The sequence below is a fragment of the Pseudophryne corroboree genome, chromosome 2 (assembly GCF_028390025.1).
Source record: "Pseudophryne corroboree isolate aPseCor3 chromosome 2, aPseCor3.hap2, whole genome shotgun sequence".
Taxonomy (NCBI): Eukaryota; Metazoa; Chordata; class Amphibia; order Anura; family Myobatrachidae; genus Pseudophryne; species Pseudophryne corroboree.
The window spans coordinates 872,766,221-872,783,948 of record NC_086445.1 but is presented as its reverse complement, the minus strand read 5'-3'; the positions used below and the strand labels follow the sequence as shown (position 1 = coordinate 872,783,948).

General features: G+C 49.1%; 1 protein-coding gene across 1 annotated transcript in view; it reads left to right on the top strand.

Annotated features, from left to right (window-relative positions):
* Positions 1 to 17,728, top strand: part of NUFIP2 (nuclear FMR1 interacting protein 2) — a 131,913-nt gene that overhangs the window by 35,029 nt on the left and 79,156 nt on the right. The gene's annotated exons all lie outside the window — the stretch shown is intronic.

Here is a 17,728-nt window from a genome sequence, read left to right as displayed (position 1 = left end):
AGTAGCCGCAGGCACCACAATAGGTTGATTCAGGTGAAACGCTGAAACCACCTTAGGGAGAAACTGAGGACGAGTCCTCAATTCCGCCCTGTCCGAATGGAAAATCAGATAAGGGCTTTTACAGGATAAAGCCGCCAATTCTGACACGCGCCTGGCCCAGGCCAGGGCCAACAGCATGACCACTTTCCATGTGAGATATTTTAACGCCACAGATTTAAGTGGTTCAAACCAATGTGACTTTTGGAACCCAAAAACTACATTGAGATCCCAAGGTGCCACTGGAGGCACAAAAGGAGGCTGTATATGCAGTACCCCTTTTACGAACGTCTGAACTTCAGGGACTGAAGCTAGTTCTTTTTGGAAGAAAATTGACAGGGCCGAAATTTGAACCTTAATGGACCCCAATTTCAGGCCCATAGACACTCCTGTTTGCAGGAAATGTAGGAATCGACCCAGTTGAATTTTCTCCGTCGGGCCTTACTGGCCTCGCAACACGCAACATATTTTCGCCAAATGCGGTGATAATGTTTTTCGGTTACATCCTTCCTGGCTTTGATCAGGATAGGGATGCCTTTTTCCTTCAGGATCCGGCGTTCAACCGCCATGCCGTCAAACGCAGCCGCGGTAAGTCTTGGAACAGACAGGGTCCTTGCTGGAGCAGGTCCCTTCTTAGAGGTAGAGGCCACGGATCCTCCGTGAGCATCTCTTGAAGTTCCGGTTACCAAGTCCTTCTTGGCCAATCCGGAGCCACGAATATAGTGCTTACTCCTCTCCATCTTATAATTCTCAGTACCTTGGGTATGAGAGGCAGAGGAGGGAACACATACACTGACTGGTACACCCACGGTGTTACCAGAGCGTCTACAGCTATTGTCTGAGGGTCCCTTGACCTGGCGCAATACCTGTCGAGTTTTTCCCAACGGTTTATAATCATGTGGAAGACTTCTGGGTGAAGTCCCCACTCTCCCGGGTGGAGGTCGTGTCTGCTGAGGAAGTCTGCTTCCCAGTTGTCCACTCCCGGAATGAATACTGCTGACAGTGCTATCACATGATTTTCCGCCCAGCGAAGAATCCTTGCAGCTTCTGCCATTGCCCTCCTGCTTCTTGTGCCACCCTGTCTGTTTACGTGGGTGACTGCCGTGATGTTGTCCGACTGGATCAACACCGGCTGACCTTGAAGCAGAGGTCTTGCTAAGCTTAGAGCATTGTAAATGGCCCTTAGCTTCAGGATATTTATGTGAAGTGATGTCTCCAGGCTTGACCATAAGCCCTGGAAATTCCTTCCCTGTGTGACTGCTCCCCAGCCTTGCAGGCTTGCATCCGTGGTCACCAGGACCCAGTCCTGAATGCCGAATCTGCGGCCCTCTAGAAGATGAGCACTCTGCAACCACCACAGGAGAGACACCCTTGTCCTTGGTGACAGGGTTATCCGCTGATGCATCTGAAGATGCGACCCGGACCCTTTGTCCAGCAGGTCCCACTGGAAAGTTCTTGCGTGGAAACTGCCGAATGGGATTGCTTCGTAGGAAGCCACCATTTTTCCCAGAACCCTTTCATTGATGTACTGAGACTTAGCTCGGTTATAGGAGGTTCCCGACTAGCTCGGATAACTCCCTGACTTTCTCCTCCGGGAGAAACACCTTTTTCTAGACTGTGTCCAGGATCATCACCTAGGAACAGAAGACGAGTCGTCGGAATCAGCTGCGATTTTGGAATATTGAGAATCCAATCGTGCTGCCGCAACACTACCTGAGAGAGTGCTACACCGACCTCCAACTGTTCCCTGGATCTTGCCCTTATCAGGGAATCGTCCAAGTAAGGGATAACTAAAATTCCCTTTCTTCGAAGGAGTATCATCATTTCGGCCATTACCTTGGTAAAGACCCGGGGTGCCGTGGACCATCCATACGGCAGCGTCTGAACTGATAGTGACAGTTCTGTACCACAAACCTGAGGTACCCTTGGTGAGAATGGTAAATTGGGACATGAAGGTAAGCATCCTTGATGTCCCGAGACATCATGTAGTCCCCTTCTTCCAGGTTCGCAATCACTGCTCTGAGTGACTCAATCTTGAATTTGAACCTCCGTATGTAAGTGTTCAAGATTTTAGATTTAGAATCTGTCTCACCGAGCCGTCCGGCTTCGGTACCACAACAGTGTGGAATAATACCCCGTTCCCTGTTGCAGGAGGGGTACCTTGATTATCACCTGCTGGGAATACAGCTTGTGAATGGCTTCCAAAACTGCCTCCCTGTCAGAGGGAGACATCGGTAAAGCCGACTTTAGGAAACGGCGAGGGGGAGACGTCTCGAATTCCAATTTGTACCCCTGAGATATCCCTTGAAGGATCCAGGGGTCTACTTGCGAGTGAGCCCACTGCGCGCTGAAATTCATTGAGACGGGCCCCCACCGTGCCTGATTCTGCTTGTAAAGCCCCAGCGTCATACTGAGGGCTTGGCAGAGGCGGGAGAGGGCTTCTGTTCCTGGGAACTGGCTGATTTCTGCAGCCTTTTTCCTCTCCCTCTGTCACGGGGCAGAAATGAGGAACCTTTTGCCCGCTTGCCCACGAAAAGACTGCGCCTGATAATACGGCGTCTTCTTATGTTGAGAGGCGACCTGGGGTACAAACGTGGATTTCCCAGCTGTTGCCGTGGCCACCAGGTCTGAAAGACCGACCCCAAATAACTCCTCCCTTTAATAAGGCAATACTTCCAAATGCCGTTTGGAATCCGCATCACCTGACCACTGACGTGTCCATAACCCTCTACTGGCAGAAATGGACAACGCACTTAGACTTGATGCCAGTCGGCAAATATTCCGCTGTGCATCACGCATATATAGAAATGCATCTTTTAAATGTTCTATAGGCAATAATATACTGTCCCTATCTAGGGTATCAATATTTTCAGTCAGGGAATCCGACCACACCAACCCAGCACTGCACATCCAGGCTGAGGCGATTGCTGGTCGCAGTATAACACCAGTATGTGTGTAAATACATTTTAGGAAACCCTCCTGCTTTCTATTAGCAGGATCCTTAAGGGCGGCCATCTCAGGAGAGGGTAGAGCCCTTGTTCTTACAAGCGTGTGAGCGCTTTATCCACCCTAGGGGATGTTTCCCAACGCACCCTAGCCTCTGGCGGGAAAGGATATAATGCCAATAACATTTTAGAAATTATCAGTTGTTATCGGGGGAAACCCACGCATCATCACACACCTCATTTAATTTCTCAGATTCAGGAAAACTACAGGTAGTTTTTCCTTACCGAACATAATACCCCTTTTTGGTGGTACTCGTATTATCAGAAATGTGTAAAACATTTTTCATTGCCTCAATCATGTAACGTGTGGCCCTACTGGAAGTCACATTTGTCTCTTCACCGTCGACACTGGAGTCAGTATCCGTGTCGGCGTCTATATCTGCCATCTGAGGTAACGGGCGCTTTAGAGCCCCTGACGGCCTATGAGACGTCTGGACAGGCACAAGCTGAGTAGCCGGCTGTCTCATGTCAACCACTGTGTTTTATACAGAGCTGACACTGTCACGTAATTCCTTCCAACAGTTCATCCACTCAGGTGTCGACCCCCTAGGGGGTGACATCACTATTACAGGCAATCTGCTCCGTCTCCACATCATTTTTCTCCTCATACATGTCGACACAAACGTACCGACACACAGCACACACACCAGAGCGCTATATATATATATATATATATATATATATATATATATATATATACACACACACACACACACACACACACACACACACACACACACACACACACACACACGGATAACCTTATATAAGTGTTTTTCCCCTTATAGCTGCTGTATTTTTAATACTGCGCGTAATTAGTGCCCCCCTCTCTTTTTTTAGCCCTTTCTGTAGTGTAGTGACTGCAGGGGAGAGCCAGGGAGCTTCCCTCCAACGGAGCTGTGAGGGAAAATGGCGCTAGTGTGCTGAGGAGATAGGCTCCGCCCCCTTCTCGGCGGCCTTATCTCCCGTTTTTCTGTGAATTCTGGCAGGGGTTAAATTCATCCATATAGCCCAGGAGCTATATGTGATGCATTTTTTGCCATCCAAGGTGTTTTTATTGCGTCTCAGGGCGCCCCCCCCCAGCGCCCTGCACCCTCAGTGACCGGAGTGTGAAGTGTGCTGAGAGCAATGGCGCACAGCTGCAGTGCTGTGCGCTACCTTGTTGAAGACAGGACGTCTTATGCCGCCGATTTTCCGGACCTCTTCTGTCTTCTGGCTCTGTAAGGGGGCCGGCGGCGCGGCTCTGGGACCTATCCATGGCTGGGCCTGTGATCGGTCCCTCTGGAGCTAATGTCCAGTAGCCTAAGAAGCCCAATCCACTCTGCACGCAGGTGAGTTCGCTTCTTCTCCCCTTAGTCCCTCGATGCAGTGAGCCTGTTGCCAGCAGGTCTCACTGAACATAAAAAACCTAAAACTAAACTTTTCACTAAGCAGCTCAGGAGAGCCACCTAGTCTGCACCCTTCTCGTTCGGGCACAAAAATCTAACTGAGGCTTGGAGGAGGGTCATAGGGGGAGGAGCCAGTGCACACCAGGTAGTTCTAAAGCTTTACTTTTGTGCCCAGTCTCCTGCGGAGCCGCTATCCCCCATGGTCCTTACGGAGTCCCCAGCATCCACTAGGACGTCAGAGAAAAGCTCATAAGGCAAAATACCTAGTTCCAGTTAAAACACCTTCATAATAAAACATTTACCCTTTGAGACCCATATGGGAACTTAGGACTCGTCCGCAGTTCCTACCTAAGTTTGTGTCGGCTTTCCATATCAACCAACATATTGTGGTGCCAGTGGCTACTGACTCCTCAGTTACTTCAAAGACCTTGGATGTGGTGAGGACTTTGAAGATCTACGTGAAGAGGACGGCTCGTCATAGGAAAAGTGACTCTCTGTTTGTCCTCTATGATCCCAAGAAAATTGGATGTCCTGCTTCTAAGCAGTCGATTTCGCGCTGGATCAGGTTCACTATCCAGCATGCCTATTCCACGGCAGGATTGCCGTGTCTGAAATCTGTAAAGGCCCACTCTACTCGTAAAGTGGGCTCTTCCTGGGCGGCTGCCTGGGGTGTCTCGGCGGTACAACTCTGCCGAGCAGCTACTTGGTCTGGGTCGAACACGTTTGCGAAGTTTTACAAGTTTGATACTCTGGGCTCTGATGACCTCAAGTTTGGTCAAGCAGTGTTGCAGGAGCCTCCGCGCTCTCCCATCCGTACTGGGAGCTTTGGTACATCCCCATGGTACTAATATGGACCCCAGCATGCTCTAGGACGTAAGAGAAAATAGGGTTTTGGTTACCTACCGGTAAATCCTTTTCTCGTAGTCCGTAGAGGATGCTGGGCGCCCGCCCAGCGCTGCGTTTTCCTGCTTTGGTTTTATAGTTCAGTTCTACCTGGTTCCTAGGTAAGTTCTGTGTTATTTACGGTTTTCAGCTGTTGCTGAGTGTTTCCAGCATGTTGGCCGGATTTGCATGTTGTGTGAGCTGGTATGAATCTCGCCACTATCTGTGTAATTCCTTCTCTCGAAGTTTGTCGTCTCCTCGGGCACAGTTTCTAGACTGAGTCTGGTAGGAAGGGCATAGAGGGAGGAGCCAGCCCACACTATTAAACGCTTAAAGTGTCAATGGCTCCTGGTGGACCCGTCTATACCCCATGGTACTAATATGGACCCCAGCATCCTCTACGGACTACGAGAAAAGGATTTACCGGTAGGTAACCAAAATCCTATTATTATTTTTAAGGGGGGGGGGGGGGTTGTGAATATAATTGTGGTCTTCCAATAGCTGTATGGATACTTGTGTTTAAAATAGCTGTTCTCACAACTTGAAGTAGCTGTTTCAGTTTTGTTCTTATGTACACAATTTATTTGTTTGCCATTTACCATAAGAAAGAAATATTTGTTGGCTTTTTTTTTTTATATATTCTTTATTTTGGTTTTACAGAAAAAATTAGGACATTTTCAAGAGTACAAGAAGTCGTACAGTGTAGAAATACATGGGTTAAAGTAACTGTAAAATATAAAACATCCAACATCTACACACTAAACAAGACAGGGGTTAGAGGGGGGAATGGGAATAGAAACAGGGGGGGAAATGGGCAAGCTAATCAGTCTTTATTAAATATTAGCGCGGGTTCCACGTAGCGAAGTGTGATACACAGATAAACGGCATCATGTTGAGTCTAGTGGGATCTGGTCTTTGTAGGTAGAGGTAGACTTAAACTCTATCCAAGAGAACCACGTGGCAACATAATCGGCACGTGAGTCAAGGACAGAGTGAAAAATATCCTCCATCGATCTATAGAATTCTATCCGCTGAAACCATTCCCATATTTGAGGGGGGGGGCTCGGGACTTCCAATGGACTGGCACTACAGCTCTCGCTGCGTTATTGAGATGTTTGAGAAGGGAATGTTTATATTTTGCCAGTGGGATTGTAGTGTGGGAGAGCAACCAGAAGTCGATTCCAGTAGGCGCCTGAAACCCCAGGATCTTGGAGGATATTTGAATTATTTGGTTCCAAAAGGTGGTGATCAGGGGACAGTCCCACCATATATGAAGAAGGGAGCCACATTCTTTCCCACACCTCCAGCACAAGGGGGATACTGAGGGATAAAACTTATGAAGAAGGGAAGGGCAGCGATACCACCTGGTAAGAAGTTTATACTGTGTTTCAATAACTTCTAAGCTAGTAGAACAACGGGACATAGCTTCACAGTGCTTCTGCCAGTTGATGTGTATACCTCTAGGTATGAGATCTGCATCCCATTTCGCGCAGAAAGCCGGGTTACCGGTGTAGCGACCATGCAGTAATATCTTATAGATACCTGATATAACATGTGAGGGTTCAGAGGATTGGGTGCACATTGCTTCAAAAGGGGTAAGACTACCAGTCAGTGTAGTAGCTGTCCTATGAGATAAAATAAAATGGCGAGTTTGGAGATAGAACCAGAAGTCAGTCGCAGGAATATCAATTTCCTCTCTAATGTCATTGAAAGCTTTAATCTTCCCTCCAGAGAGCAAATGTGTTATTCTAGTCAAACCTGCCCTGTTCCACCTAGTGGGCACCCCCCCACCCATGCCTGGTCCAAACAGTGGGTTGTCAAGGAGTGGGAGAAGCAGAGAAGTTGATGAGGAAAGACCCATTTTGAATCTCAGTGTTCTCCATAGAGCCAAGGTAGGCCCAACCGTCAGGTGTGAAGAGCGGCCAATGGATCCAAGCCAGGGTACTGCCTGTAGATGCAAACCTGAAGAGCGTTTCTCCAAGTCAACCCACCGCTTAGAGCCGTGACCAATCCAGGACCCTATTCAAAATTGTAGCCTGATAGTATGCCGTAATCATGGGCAGCTGCTGGCCCCCTTGAGATTTCCTTAAGAATAGGTAGCAGTGTTTAAACCTGGGTTTTCTGCCGTTCCAAACAAAGTGACTGATTGCTTTGTGCGCATTTGCCAAAAACTGATGGGGGAGCTTTAAGGGAATAGTTTGGAAAAGATAAAGTAGTCGTGGTAAGATATTCATTTTTACAATGTTCATACGGCCTAGCCAGGAGAACTTCTGTTGGAGCCACTGTGACATTTCCTTACGCAGTTTTTGCAATAAAGGAATATGGTTCAGAGTGACAGTGGTCGAGAGGGAGGAGGGGATCAGAATACCTAGGTATTTAATATGTGAGGGGTGCCAGGCAAATGGGAATGATGTTTTTAGAGACGAGACTAAGTCTGTGGCGAGAGAGATACTAAGAGCCGTTGATTTAGCATAATTAATCTTGAAATTGGATAATGCTCCAAAGTGTGTAAATTCCTTCATAAGTCCAGACAGGGAAACAGCAGGGTTTGTAACTATCGCTAAAAGGTCGTCCGCAAATAATGCAAGTTTATGTTCGTTTCCGCCCACCCTCAGGCCAGTGATATCCGGATTTTGTCTAATTGCTCTTGACAGAGCTTCCATACAGATAACATATATCAATGGTGACAGCGGGCATCCCTGTCTAGTCCCATTAGAGATGACTATCGGGTCAGATAGTATTCCGTTTACCCGCACTTGTGCTGAGGGTGTTCGATATAGCGCCAATATTTTTTGCAGGAACACCTCTCCCAGGCCCAACCGACGCAGCGCGACCTCCATAAAGACCCAGTCAATGCGGTCAAAGGCTTTCTCAGCGTCTATGGAGAGAAGCATCATGGGGACCTTAGCGGTGTTCGCATGGGCAATCAAGTCAATCACTCGTATGGTGTTGTCCCTCGCTTCTCTACCACGTACGAAACCAACCTGATCCGGGTGCACTACTGTTGGAAGCAGCTGACACAGGCGATTCGCCAAGAGCTTAGCATATAATTTAAGGTCAACGTTAAGGAGGGAGATTGGCCTGTAATTAGATGGTAATGAAGGATCTTTTCCGTCTTTAGGGATGACCGTGACATGGGCCTCCAGGGACTGGTTTGAGAAGGGGATCTGTGGAGAGACCGCGTTACATGCCCGGAGCAGGAGGGGGAGAAGTTTATCTTGGAATGCTTTGTAATAGGATATGGGAAAGCCGTCAGGACCTGGGCTCTTTCCAGACGGGGAGGATTTCAGAGCGGACAGCAATTCGTCGGATGTAAAAGGGATGTCAAGGGCCTCAATTATAGCAGGGGAGAGGGACGGGAATTTAATCTCCTCTAGATAATCCTCTATTGCCTTCCCATGTACCGACTGCTCACACTGGGAGCGCTGAGAGGTCAGATTATAGAGTTTCGTATAGTACGTATGGAAAATCTCAGCCATCTTGTCGTCAGAAGCATGGGGGACACCAGAGGAGTCCTTAATCTCTCTGATATAAGTCAGGGATCTTTGGGCACGAAGGGCGCGGGCAAGAAGTTTCCCAGGTTTATTACCCCATCTGTGGAACTTGTGTCGACAGCAGCGAAATGCCCTACGAGTGCCTTCGTCTAGCAAGCCATTAAGAGAAGATCGAGCGTCTTGCAATTCTGCTAACACGTCTGAAGTTAGCGTGGATTTATGAATGGATTCCAGCCGTTTAATTTTAGTAAGTAGGGCTTCTCGACATTCGTTTTTTTGTTTTTTAAGGAGGGAGCCCAGTTGGATACACTTGCCCCTAATCACACATTTATGGGCTTCCCACAGCGTCACTGGGGAGACTTCATTAGTCATGTTAAGAGCTATATAGTCCTCAATGGCACTGTCCAGTTGGGCTCGGCAGTCTGGGTCTCAAAGGAAATGCTCGTTGAAGCGCCAGCGCCATTGACGTGGGGGGGGGACAGCGCAAGGACAGGGTAACAGTTATTGGGGCATGGTCAGATCCGACTATTTGACCTATTGTGGCATCTACTAGAAAATCGAGGGAGTTATGGTCAATAAAGATATAGTCAATACGGGTATAGGAATTATGTGGGTGGGAATAAAACGTGTAGTCTCTATCTTTGGGGTGGAGCAGGCGCCAGGTGTCCATTAACTGAAAATCATGCAAAATTGACTTGAAGCGTCTAACATCAGTCTTAGAGGATCTAAGTGCTCCAGTTGAAGTATCTAGAAGAGGCTCCAATGCCCAATTAAGATCGCCTCCTATCACTAATACCCCTGTCAAAGATTGTTCTATCAACTCCAAGGCCTCCCTCATAAAGCGAATCTGACCCTGATTAGGAAGATAAAGGTTAACAAATGTAAAAATTTGTTCAGCAATGGTAGCCTTCACCATCAGGCCCCTCCCATCTCCAATAGGGATTTCTAACACATCATGTAATCTAATATGTTTGGCAAACAGGATTGCAACTCCCTTGGCCTTAGCCCCAGAGAAATCATTATAATATCCCTGCGGGAAATGACGAGAGTGTAGCTTCGGAGAGGCTCCTTTTTTAAAGTGCGTCTCCTGAAGGAACACCACGTCCGCTTTGTCGGTGTGTAGAGAGTGTAGGAGCCGGGACCTCTTTTCAGGGATATTGAGGCCTTTCACATTAAACGATACCAGCTTTAAGGTAGCCATATTGGTCTGATGGTCGTGGGTACCAGCATTGCTGGTTCGCTGTGATACCCATGCAGTCTTACGAAAAGAGCAGCCGCCCAGAACACCTTATCTAAATAAGGGGAGGGGGGTAGGAAAACACAAGAGGGAGGGAGGGAGGGGGGTAACAGAGACTTAAAGAGATAAAGACAACTGCTGCTGTCAATGCAACAGCAATACTCTGCATCATTAGTCATGGGAAACCAGAAAAGGCCCATGATCTACGAATGTATAGCAGAGCAAGGGGGGGGGTCTGGGGGGAACCGGGACACACCATCATAGGTAGCATTGTGATATAAACAGTACTGTTCAATGCTAATCAGTGGATATAATAGTTCTAGTAAGGGAAAGACTAGATCGGTAAATTGTAAGAACCCAGTAGGGCAGTAGGTCTATGGGGGTAAGACAACGAAACAGGAATCGGTAGTCCAGTATAAAAATGGTAACCTAGAAACCAGGAAACAAACACATAAGCCAGGGTATTATAATGTGGTAGGGGGTATCAATACGTAGGCATCTATGAGTGGTAATCGCGTGTTTGAGTAACCGTCAGAGTAGACTATTCAACCTGTATCGAAAGAACAGCGTAAAAGAGAAAACAATATATCACTATTCAATAAACATATCTACTAGTCACGCGTCTTTATGGATCTTAGCCGGAACTCTTGTCCTGTCATCTCATGTCATCTGTGGTATTCGCAGCATCAGGCACAGGTGGGGGCTCTCCGGATGTGTCATTCCGCCGACGCCTCCGAGTATTACGGACTTTTTGCCATCGCTCCCTTTGGGGTGGAGGAGCCAGTGAAAGTTCAAACGGGTCTAGCCAATTAGGGAGGGTCGGGGCCGGGATATTTAGAGCTAAGCAGAAGTCCTTGACGCCATCATACTCCTGCAGAACATAAAGGGAACCTTTATAGGTCACTTGGATAGATATTGGGAAACCCCAGCGGAATTTGATGTTACGGCTTTTAAGTTCATCTGTGATGGGGCGAAGTATACGCCTCTGCTGTAAGGTAGACCACGAGATGTCCGGGAAGATTTGTATCCTCTGGCCCTGAAAAATAATGTCCGGTGCTCGTCTAGCTGCTCTGAGGATCTCCTCTTTCTCTTGAAAGTAGTGGAGTCTGCAGATAACGTCTCGGGGTCGTTCCGTCGGCGCTCCTCTAGGACGTAAAGCCCGATGTGCTCTGTCAAACACTATCTGGTATTCCGAGTCCATCTCCAAAAGTTCATTGAATATTTTGGTTAGGGTAGACTCAAGGTTTTGGGGTGCTACGTCCTCAGACAAACCTCGTATTCTTAGGTTATTCCGGCGACCTCTGTTATCTACGTCATCGAGTCGTCGACCCATGGCTACCAGAGAAGACGACTGCCGAGAGATAAGATCGTGAAGGTCTGAAATTTTTGTATCCGTCTTCTCAGCGCAATCTTCCAGTGTTGCTACTCTATCTGCGACTTGCGTGATGTCTGACTGCAAGGATGAGAGACGGGTCTGGATAGAATCCTGTATTCGTTGTTCCATGGATTGAAGGTCCTGCTGTAGGTCCTGCCGGGTGGGCAGGGACCGCAATGTGGAGAGAATCGTAGATAAGTCTGAGGATTCCACCACGGGAGAAGATGGCAGAGGGAGAGCAGATTTCTCCCCAGCCGTCTTGTCTGCCATAACTCTGGAGGGCAAGGAGGACGAGGAAGGAGTGGTGGAAGTAGGAACAGGTGTCGGCGGTCGAAATAGCGTCTGAAAGGCCTTGGTTCGGGATGAGTTGGCTAAGGCAGATGACCTTTTTTTGGTAGACCGTCTGCCCGGCATGAGGCACGATGCTAGGCGTGATCGGAGGAGGTTATCGTCGAGCTGGGCATCCACGTACAGGTGCGGGTGTCATTACGCGCGTTCCCCCCAGCGTGGCTTGATCAGATCATTGTAGTTTAAAGTCCAGGTACCATAGAGCGAAGGGTTAAGTATCGTAGTTGGAGAGTGTCGGCATATCGTTCATCCATCTTGATGCGTTCCTAGCCTCTCTGCCAAAAAAGTGAGGTAGTATAAGAGAATCTGGGGAAAGGGGTGCAGTTTCAAGATTCGCCACAAGAGGGAGCTCCAATCCCAGCAGCAGTATAGAGAGGTGAGGCTGACTGCCTGCTTCTCAGCTAGTAAGAGTGCTGGGCAGTTTTTAATATGCAGATACAGGGGGGCCCATAAGACTGGGGTGTTGTCCCAAGATATAATTAGTCTCCTGACTATTTTGGTTTGCAGCAGGGTATTATAGATGCAGCCCAGGACGTATAGGGGGCTGAGTGGGCATGCAGCCCATAGCTAATATGGCGGCGTCGGCTTCACTTATGGGGCCTCCGGGACTGTGTTTTCTAATGTGTCCCTGGAGTGGCCCGTAGCATTGGTGGCAGTGTAAGATATTCCCCAAGCAGCCAGGACCAGGAGGCTGAGCGGGCGGCTGTGTCCAGCGCACCTACGCTCGCGGTCGCGCCAGTTCCTGTGCTCCGCCGTCACCCGGCGCCGATCCCCAGGGCCCCGTTCCAGGCCGCACAGCGGGGCAGAGGGTCCCCCGTCGGGCTCGTCAGGCAGAGGACGTGCCACGGAGGTAAGGCAGGGACGGGGGAGCACTCAGGCGTATCGCTCTGTGCGGGAGGGAGGATGGGGGACACTGACCCGGTATAGTAATGGCCGCCAGGCCTCCGTCAGCTCTGTCCCGAGCGGTGAGTCCTCCACGCCGTGCAGAGGCGAGCAGCCAGCAGCAGGGAGGTTTCTTCTGGCCGCGGTCAGCGGCGGCGTGTATAAGGGAGCTCCGGGGGGAGTCAGCAGCCCGAACTGTGGGTCCCGGTGTCACGTCTGGAATGAGAGGGAAATTGAGGTCCCGGCTTCTGTGTTCCCCGCAGGCCGCAACCCGCAGGAGCAGTGAAAACTGCTCCCCGATTCCGCGGCACCCCAGGGGGGGACAGCAGGGGGGACAGCAGGGGCAAAGCAAGTACTGGGGCAGTTGGAAGAGGGCAGGAAAGGAATATATATGTAATATATAGTTGTTGGTCCCAGGAGCACTCTCAGAGCACAACTGTCTCCTTCAGCAGCCAAGCCACGCCCCATTTGTTGGCTTTTTAATGTGTAATGTGAGGGTCTTTAGGGAAATTGTAAACCTAAGCCTGGTTACAAGTAAATTGTAATGTGCCTTGCAAAATGTGGCCATTTTTATGTTTGATAGTTAGGGTGGGGGTTGCGTTTTGCTCTGATCAAAGGGTGCCAAAAAAGAGGAACATTTCAAAGTAAAAAACGTTAACACCTCATTCTGAAGATATGTAACACAGTATGGGGTTACTTGAGGTTCTGGTAATCAGCTTTTTTTATTCTGGCTTCAGGCTGATGGGAAAGTAATTTCCTATCTTCTTCCTTTTGTGATATGACTAGGAAAGTGCTGTTTTTTGCTATGCTCTTCCTGATTATTGTAGTTTGTCTTGCAGTGTATTATATCTGGTCAATCTGATGACATAAGCCAGTTGGTTTACTAGGTCTACATTTCTTGCTGTGATTGGGCGGAAGGAACTCTATTTACTGGTAATCTTAGAGAGCCTATCACAGCTGAGACACAACATGAATGAATCTGTTAGACTACAGGCTGTTTAAGGCCTAAGAAGGGTCTCCACCAACCCATTTCGTTATGGCGCCTATCTCCTTGGGAGCCATGCCCTGTGTAAATCAGAATAGTTGTCCTTCCCAAAGCGCATGCGTCACGCTTAGTTCAGAGGAGAAGGCTTGGTGTACCTAGCAGGAGAAAGCTCTGTAATGAGCTCTCTGCTCTAACTGCCAGCACAGACATCCTGGTATGATGTGTGCCATTCCCGGCATTCTAGAGTGCCAAACTTAATTTGCTTGGAAGAGAAAAGGAGATTTATGGTAAGAACTTACCTTTGTTAAATCTCTTTCTGCGAGGTACACTGGGTTCCACAGGGATAACATTGGGGTGTAGAGTTGGATCTTGATCCGAGGCACCAACAGGCTAAAAGCTTTGACTGTTCCCAGGATGCTTAGCGCCGCCTCCTCTATATCCCCGCCTCCAGGCACTGGAGCTGACTTTTGTTAACCAGTCCAATGCAGTAGCAGGTAAGAGAGACTACAACAGTTAATAGCCACATACACTACATTCTCACGACAGGAGAAGGTACCAGCGGCTAATGCCATACAAACCCAAAGAAGCTAAGTGCGTCAGGGTGGGCGCCCTGTGGAACCCAGTGTACCTCGCATAAAGAGATTTAACAAAGGTAAGTTCTTACCATAAATCTCCTTTTCTGCAGCGGGGTACACTGGGGTTCCACAGGGATAACATTGGGGATGTCCTAAAGCAGTTCCTCATGGGAGGGGATGCACTGTAGCGGGCACAAGAACCCAGCGTCCAAAGGAGGCATCCTGGGAGGCGGAAGTATCAAAGGCATAAAACCTTATGAACGTGTTCACTGAGGATCAGCCGCCTTGCACAATTGTTCAAGGGTCGCACCATGGCGGGCCGCCCAAGAAGGTCCAACAGACCGAGTAGAATGGACTTTGATGGTAGCAGGAGCTGGAAGGCCAGACTGTACGTAAGCATGTGCAATCACCATTCTAATCCATCTGGCCAAGGTCTGCTTATTAGCAGGCCAGCCACGTTTGTGAAAACCAAAAAGGACAAAGAGGTAATCAGATCTCCTAAGAGAAGCTGTTCTCTTCACATTAATATGGAGAGCCCGTACCACGTCCAAAGACCGCTCTTTGGAGGACAAACCTGGAGAGGTAAATGCCGGAACCACAATCTCCTGGTTAAGGTGGAAAGACGACACCAACTTAGGCAAATAACCAGGGCGAGTTCTAAGAACCGACCGGTCACGGTGAAAAATCAAAGGGTGACCGACAGGACAAGGCACCCAATTCTGAAACCCGTCTAGCAGAGGCAATAGCCAGCAAGAACAAGACCTTAAGAGTAAGCCACTTATGGTCCACAGACTCAAGAGGTTCAAACAGAGACTCTTGTAAGGCGTCCAGAACAACCGACAAATCCCAAGGAGCCACAGGCGGGACATAGGGAGGTTGAATCCGTAAAACACCCTGAGTGAATGTATGAACATCAGGCAGAGTCGCAATTTTTCTCTGAAACCATATTGACAAGGCAGAAATATGAACCTTGAGGGAGGCCAGACTAAGGACTAAGTCCAGGCCCTGTTGCAGGAAAGCCAAAAGTTTGGCAGTAGTGAACTTGTATGCGTCATAATGGCGAAGTAAGAATTCCAGACCCTATGATAAATCCGAGCAGACACCGGTTTACGGGCCTTTAACATAGTTTGAATATCCGCCTCAGAAAATCCTTTGGCCCTCAGTATGGAAGCTTCAAGAGCCACGCTGTCAAAGCCAGCCGGGCTAAATCCTGGTAGACACAAGGGCCCTGAACGAGGAGGTCTGGGCGTTGCAGAAGTAGAAGAGAACGCTCTATCGAGAGAACCAATGCTGTCTGGGCCACGCTGGAGCGATTAGAAGTAGTATTCCTCCTTCTTGCTTGAACTTCCTTATCACCCTGGGCAGAAGTGACACCGGAGGGAACACGTACTGCAGCCAAAAAGTTCCATGGAATTGCCAGTGCATCCACGAACTCTGCTTGAGGATCCCTTGTCCTTGCTCCGAAGACCGGAACCTTGTGATTGTGTTGAGACGCCATTAGGTCTACATCTGGTAGGCCCCACTTGTCCACTAGGAGTTGAAAGACTTTCGGATGAAGACTCCACTCTCTGGCGTGTACGTCCTGACGACTGAGGTAGTCCGCTTCCCAGTTGAGGACTCCCGGAATGAACACTGCCGATATGGCCATCAGATGGCGTTCCACCCAACGAAGGATTTTTGATACTTCCATCATTGCCATGCAGCTTTGAGTGTCGCATTGATGATTTATGTACACCACCGTGGTGGCATTGTCTGACTGTACTTGAACAGGCCTGTTCTGTACCGGAGGCAGGGCTAGAGTCAACGCATGGAACACTGCCCGCAATTCTAGAATGTTTATCGGGAGGAGAGATTCCTCCCTGGTCCATCGACCCTGATGAGTGTTGCTCCAACAACGCGCCCCAGCCCCGCAGACTGGCATCCATCGTCAGAAGGACCCAGTTGGAGATACAGAAGGGACGACCCCTGCTCCATTGTTGGTCCTGCAGCCACCAGCTCAGTGACAGGCGGCCCTCCGGAGTCAAGGAGACCATGTGAGTCCTGATCTGGTGAGGCAGGCCATCCCACTCGGAGAGTATCAACTTCTGCAGAGGGCGGGAATGAAATTGAGCATACTCCACCATGTCGAAAGCCGACACCATGAGGCCTAGTACTTGCATCGCCGAGTGTATCGACACACGTGGGCGAGAGAGGAAGCATCTTATCTTGTCCTGAAGTTTCAGGACCTTCTCCGGAGACAAAAACAACCGCTGATTGAGGGTGTCCAATAGTGCTCCCAGGTGCACCATACTCTGAGCAGGGACCAGGGAAGATTTCTTCCAGTTGATGAGCCACCCGTGGGCTTGCAGGAATTGGACCGTCTGTTCCAGATGACAGAGGAGAACCTCTGGAAAGTTTGCCAGGATCAACAAGTCGTCCAGATATGGCAGGATCCTGACACCCTGACGGCGGCGTAGAGCCGTCATGACCGCCATGACCTTGGTGAAAATTCTTGGAGCCGTGGTCAGACCAAAAGATAAGGCCTGGAATTTAAAATGGAGGTTGCCAATAGCAAACCGCAGGTATTGCTGATGCGACACTGCAATAGGTATATGCAGGTAAGCATCCTGTATGTCCAGGGGTATCATATAGTCCTTGGGCTCCAAAGCCAGAACAATAGAGCGAAGAGTTTCCATACGGAATTTGGAAACTTTCACAAACTTGTTCAAAGACTTGAGGTTGAGAATGGGCCGGGAAGAACCATTCGCTTTGGTACTAGGAACATCGTTGAACAGTACCCCCTGCCTCTCTGAGGCACCGACACTATCACTCCCTTGTCCAGGAGGGATTGCACCACCAGATGGAGAGTTTTTGCTTTCACCGGATCCGTAGGGACGTTTGTCAAGCAAAACTGTCGAGGGGGACGTTTCTTGAAAGAGATGGCGTATCCGTGAGCGACTACTTCCCTTATCCAGGCGTCCGAAGTGGTCTGTCACCATACCTGAGCAAACCGTAGAAGTCGGCCTCCCACCCTGGAATCCCCCAGAGGGAGGCCCGCCCCATCATGCGGCAGGCTTGTCTGTTTTGGAAGCAGGCTGACGGGAAGCCCAGGCACGTTTAGGTTTGGGCTTAGTGCGTTTGGAAGTGCAAGCCTGTTTCGGGTACACCTGACCCTTTGCTTTACCTGGAGGTCGAAATGAACGAAAGGAAGTACTCTTAGCCTTCGTGGGGCCGAAGGTGTAGTATTAGGTAGACATGCAGTCTTAGCCGATGGTAAGTCAGCAACAATCTTATTGAGGTCTTCCCCAAAAAGTATGTTTCCCTTAAAAGGGATCACCTCCAAGGTCTTTTTAGAGTCCAGATCTACAGACCAGGACCGCAACCAGAGGATCCGGCGAGCCAGAATATACGTAGTAGACGCTTTGGCCGCCAGGATACTTGCATCAGATGCCGCCTCCTGAATATAATGAGAGGCAGTAATAATGTATGAAAGACGCTGTCTAGCATTATCAGGAAAATTAGACGGCAGGTCCGCTTCAACT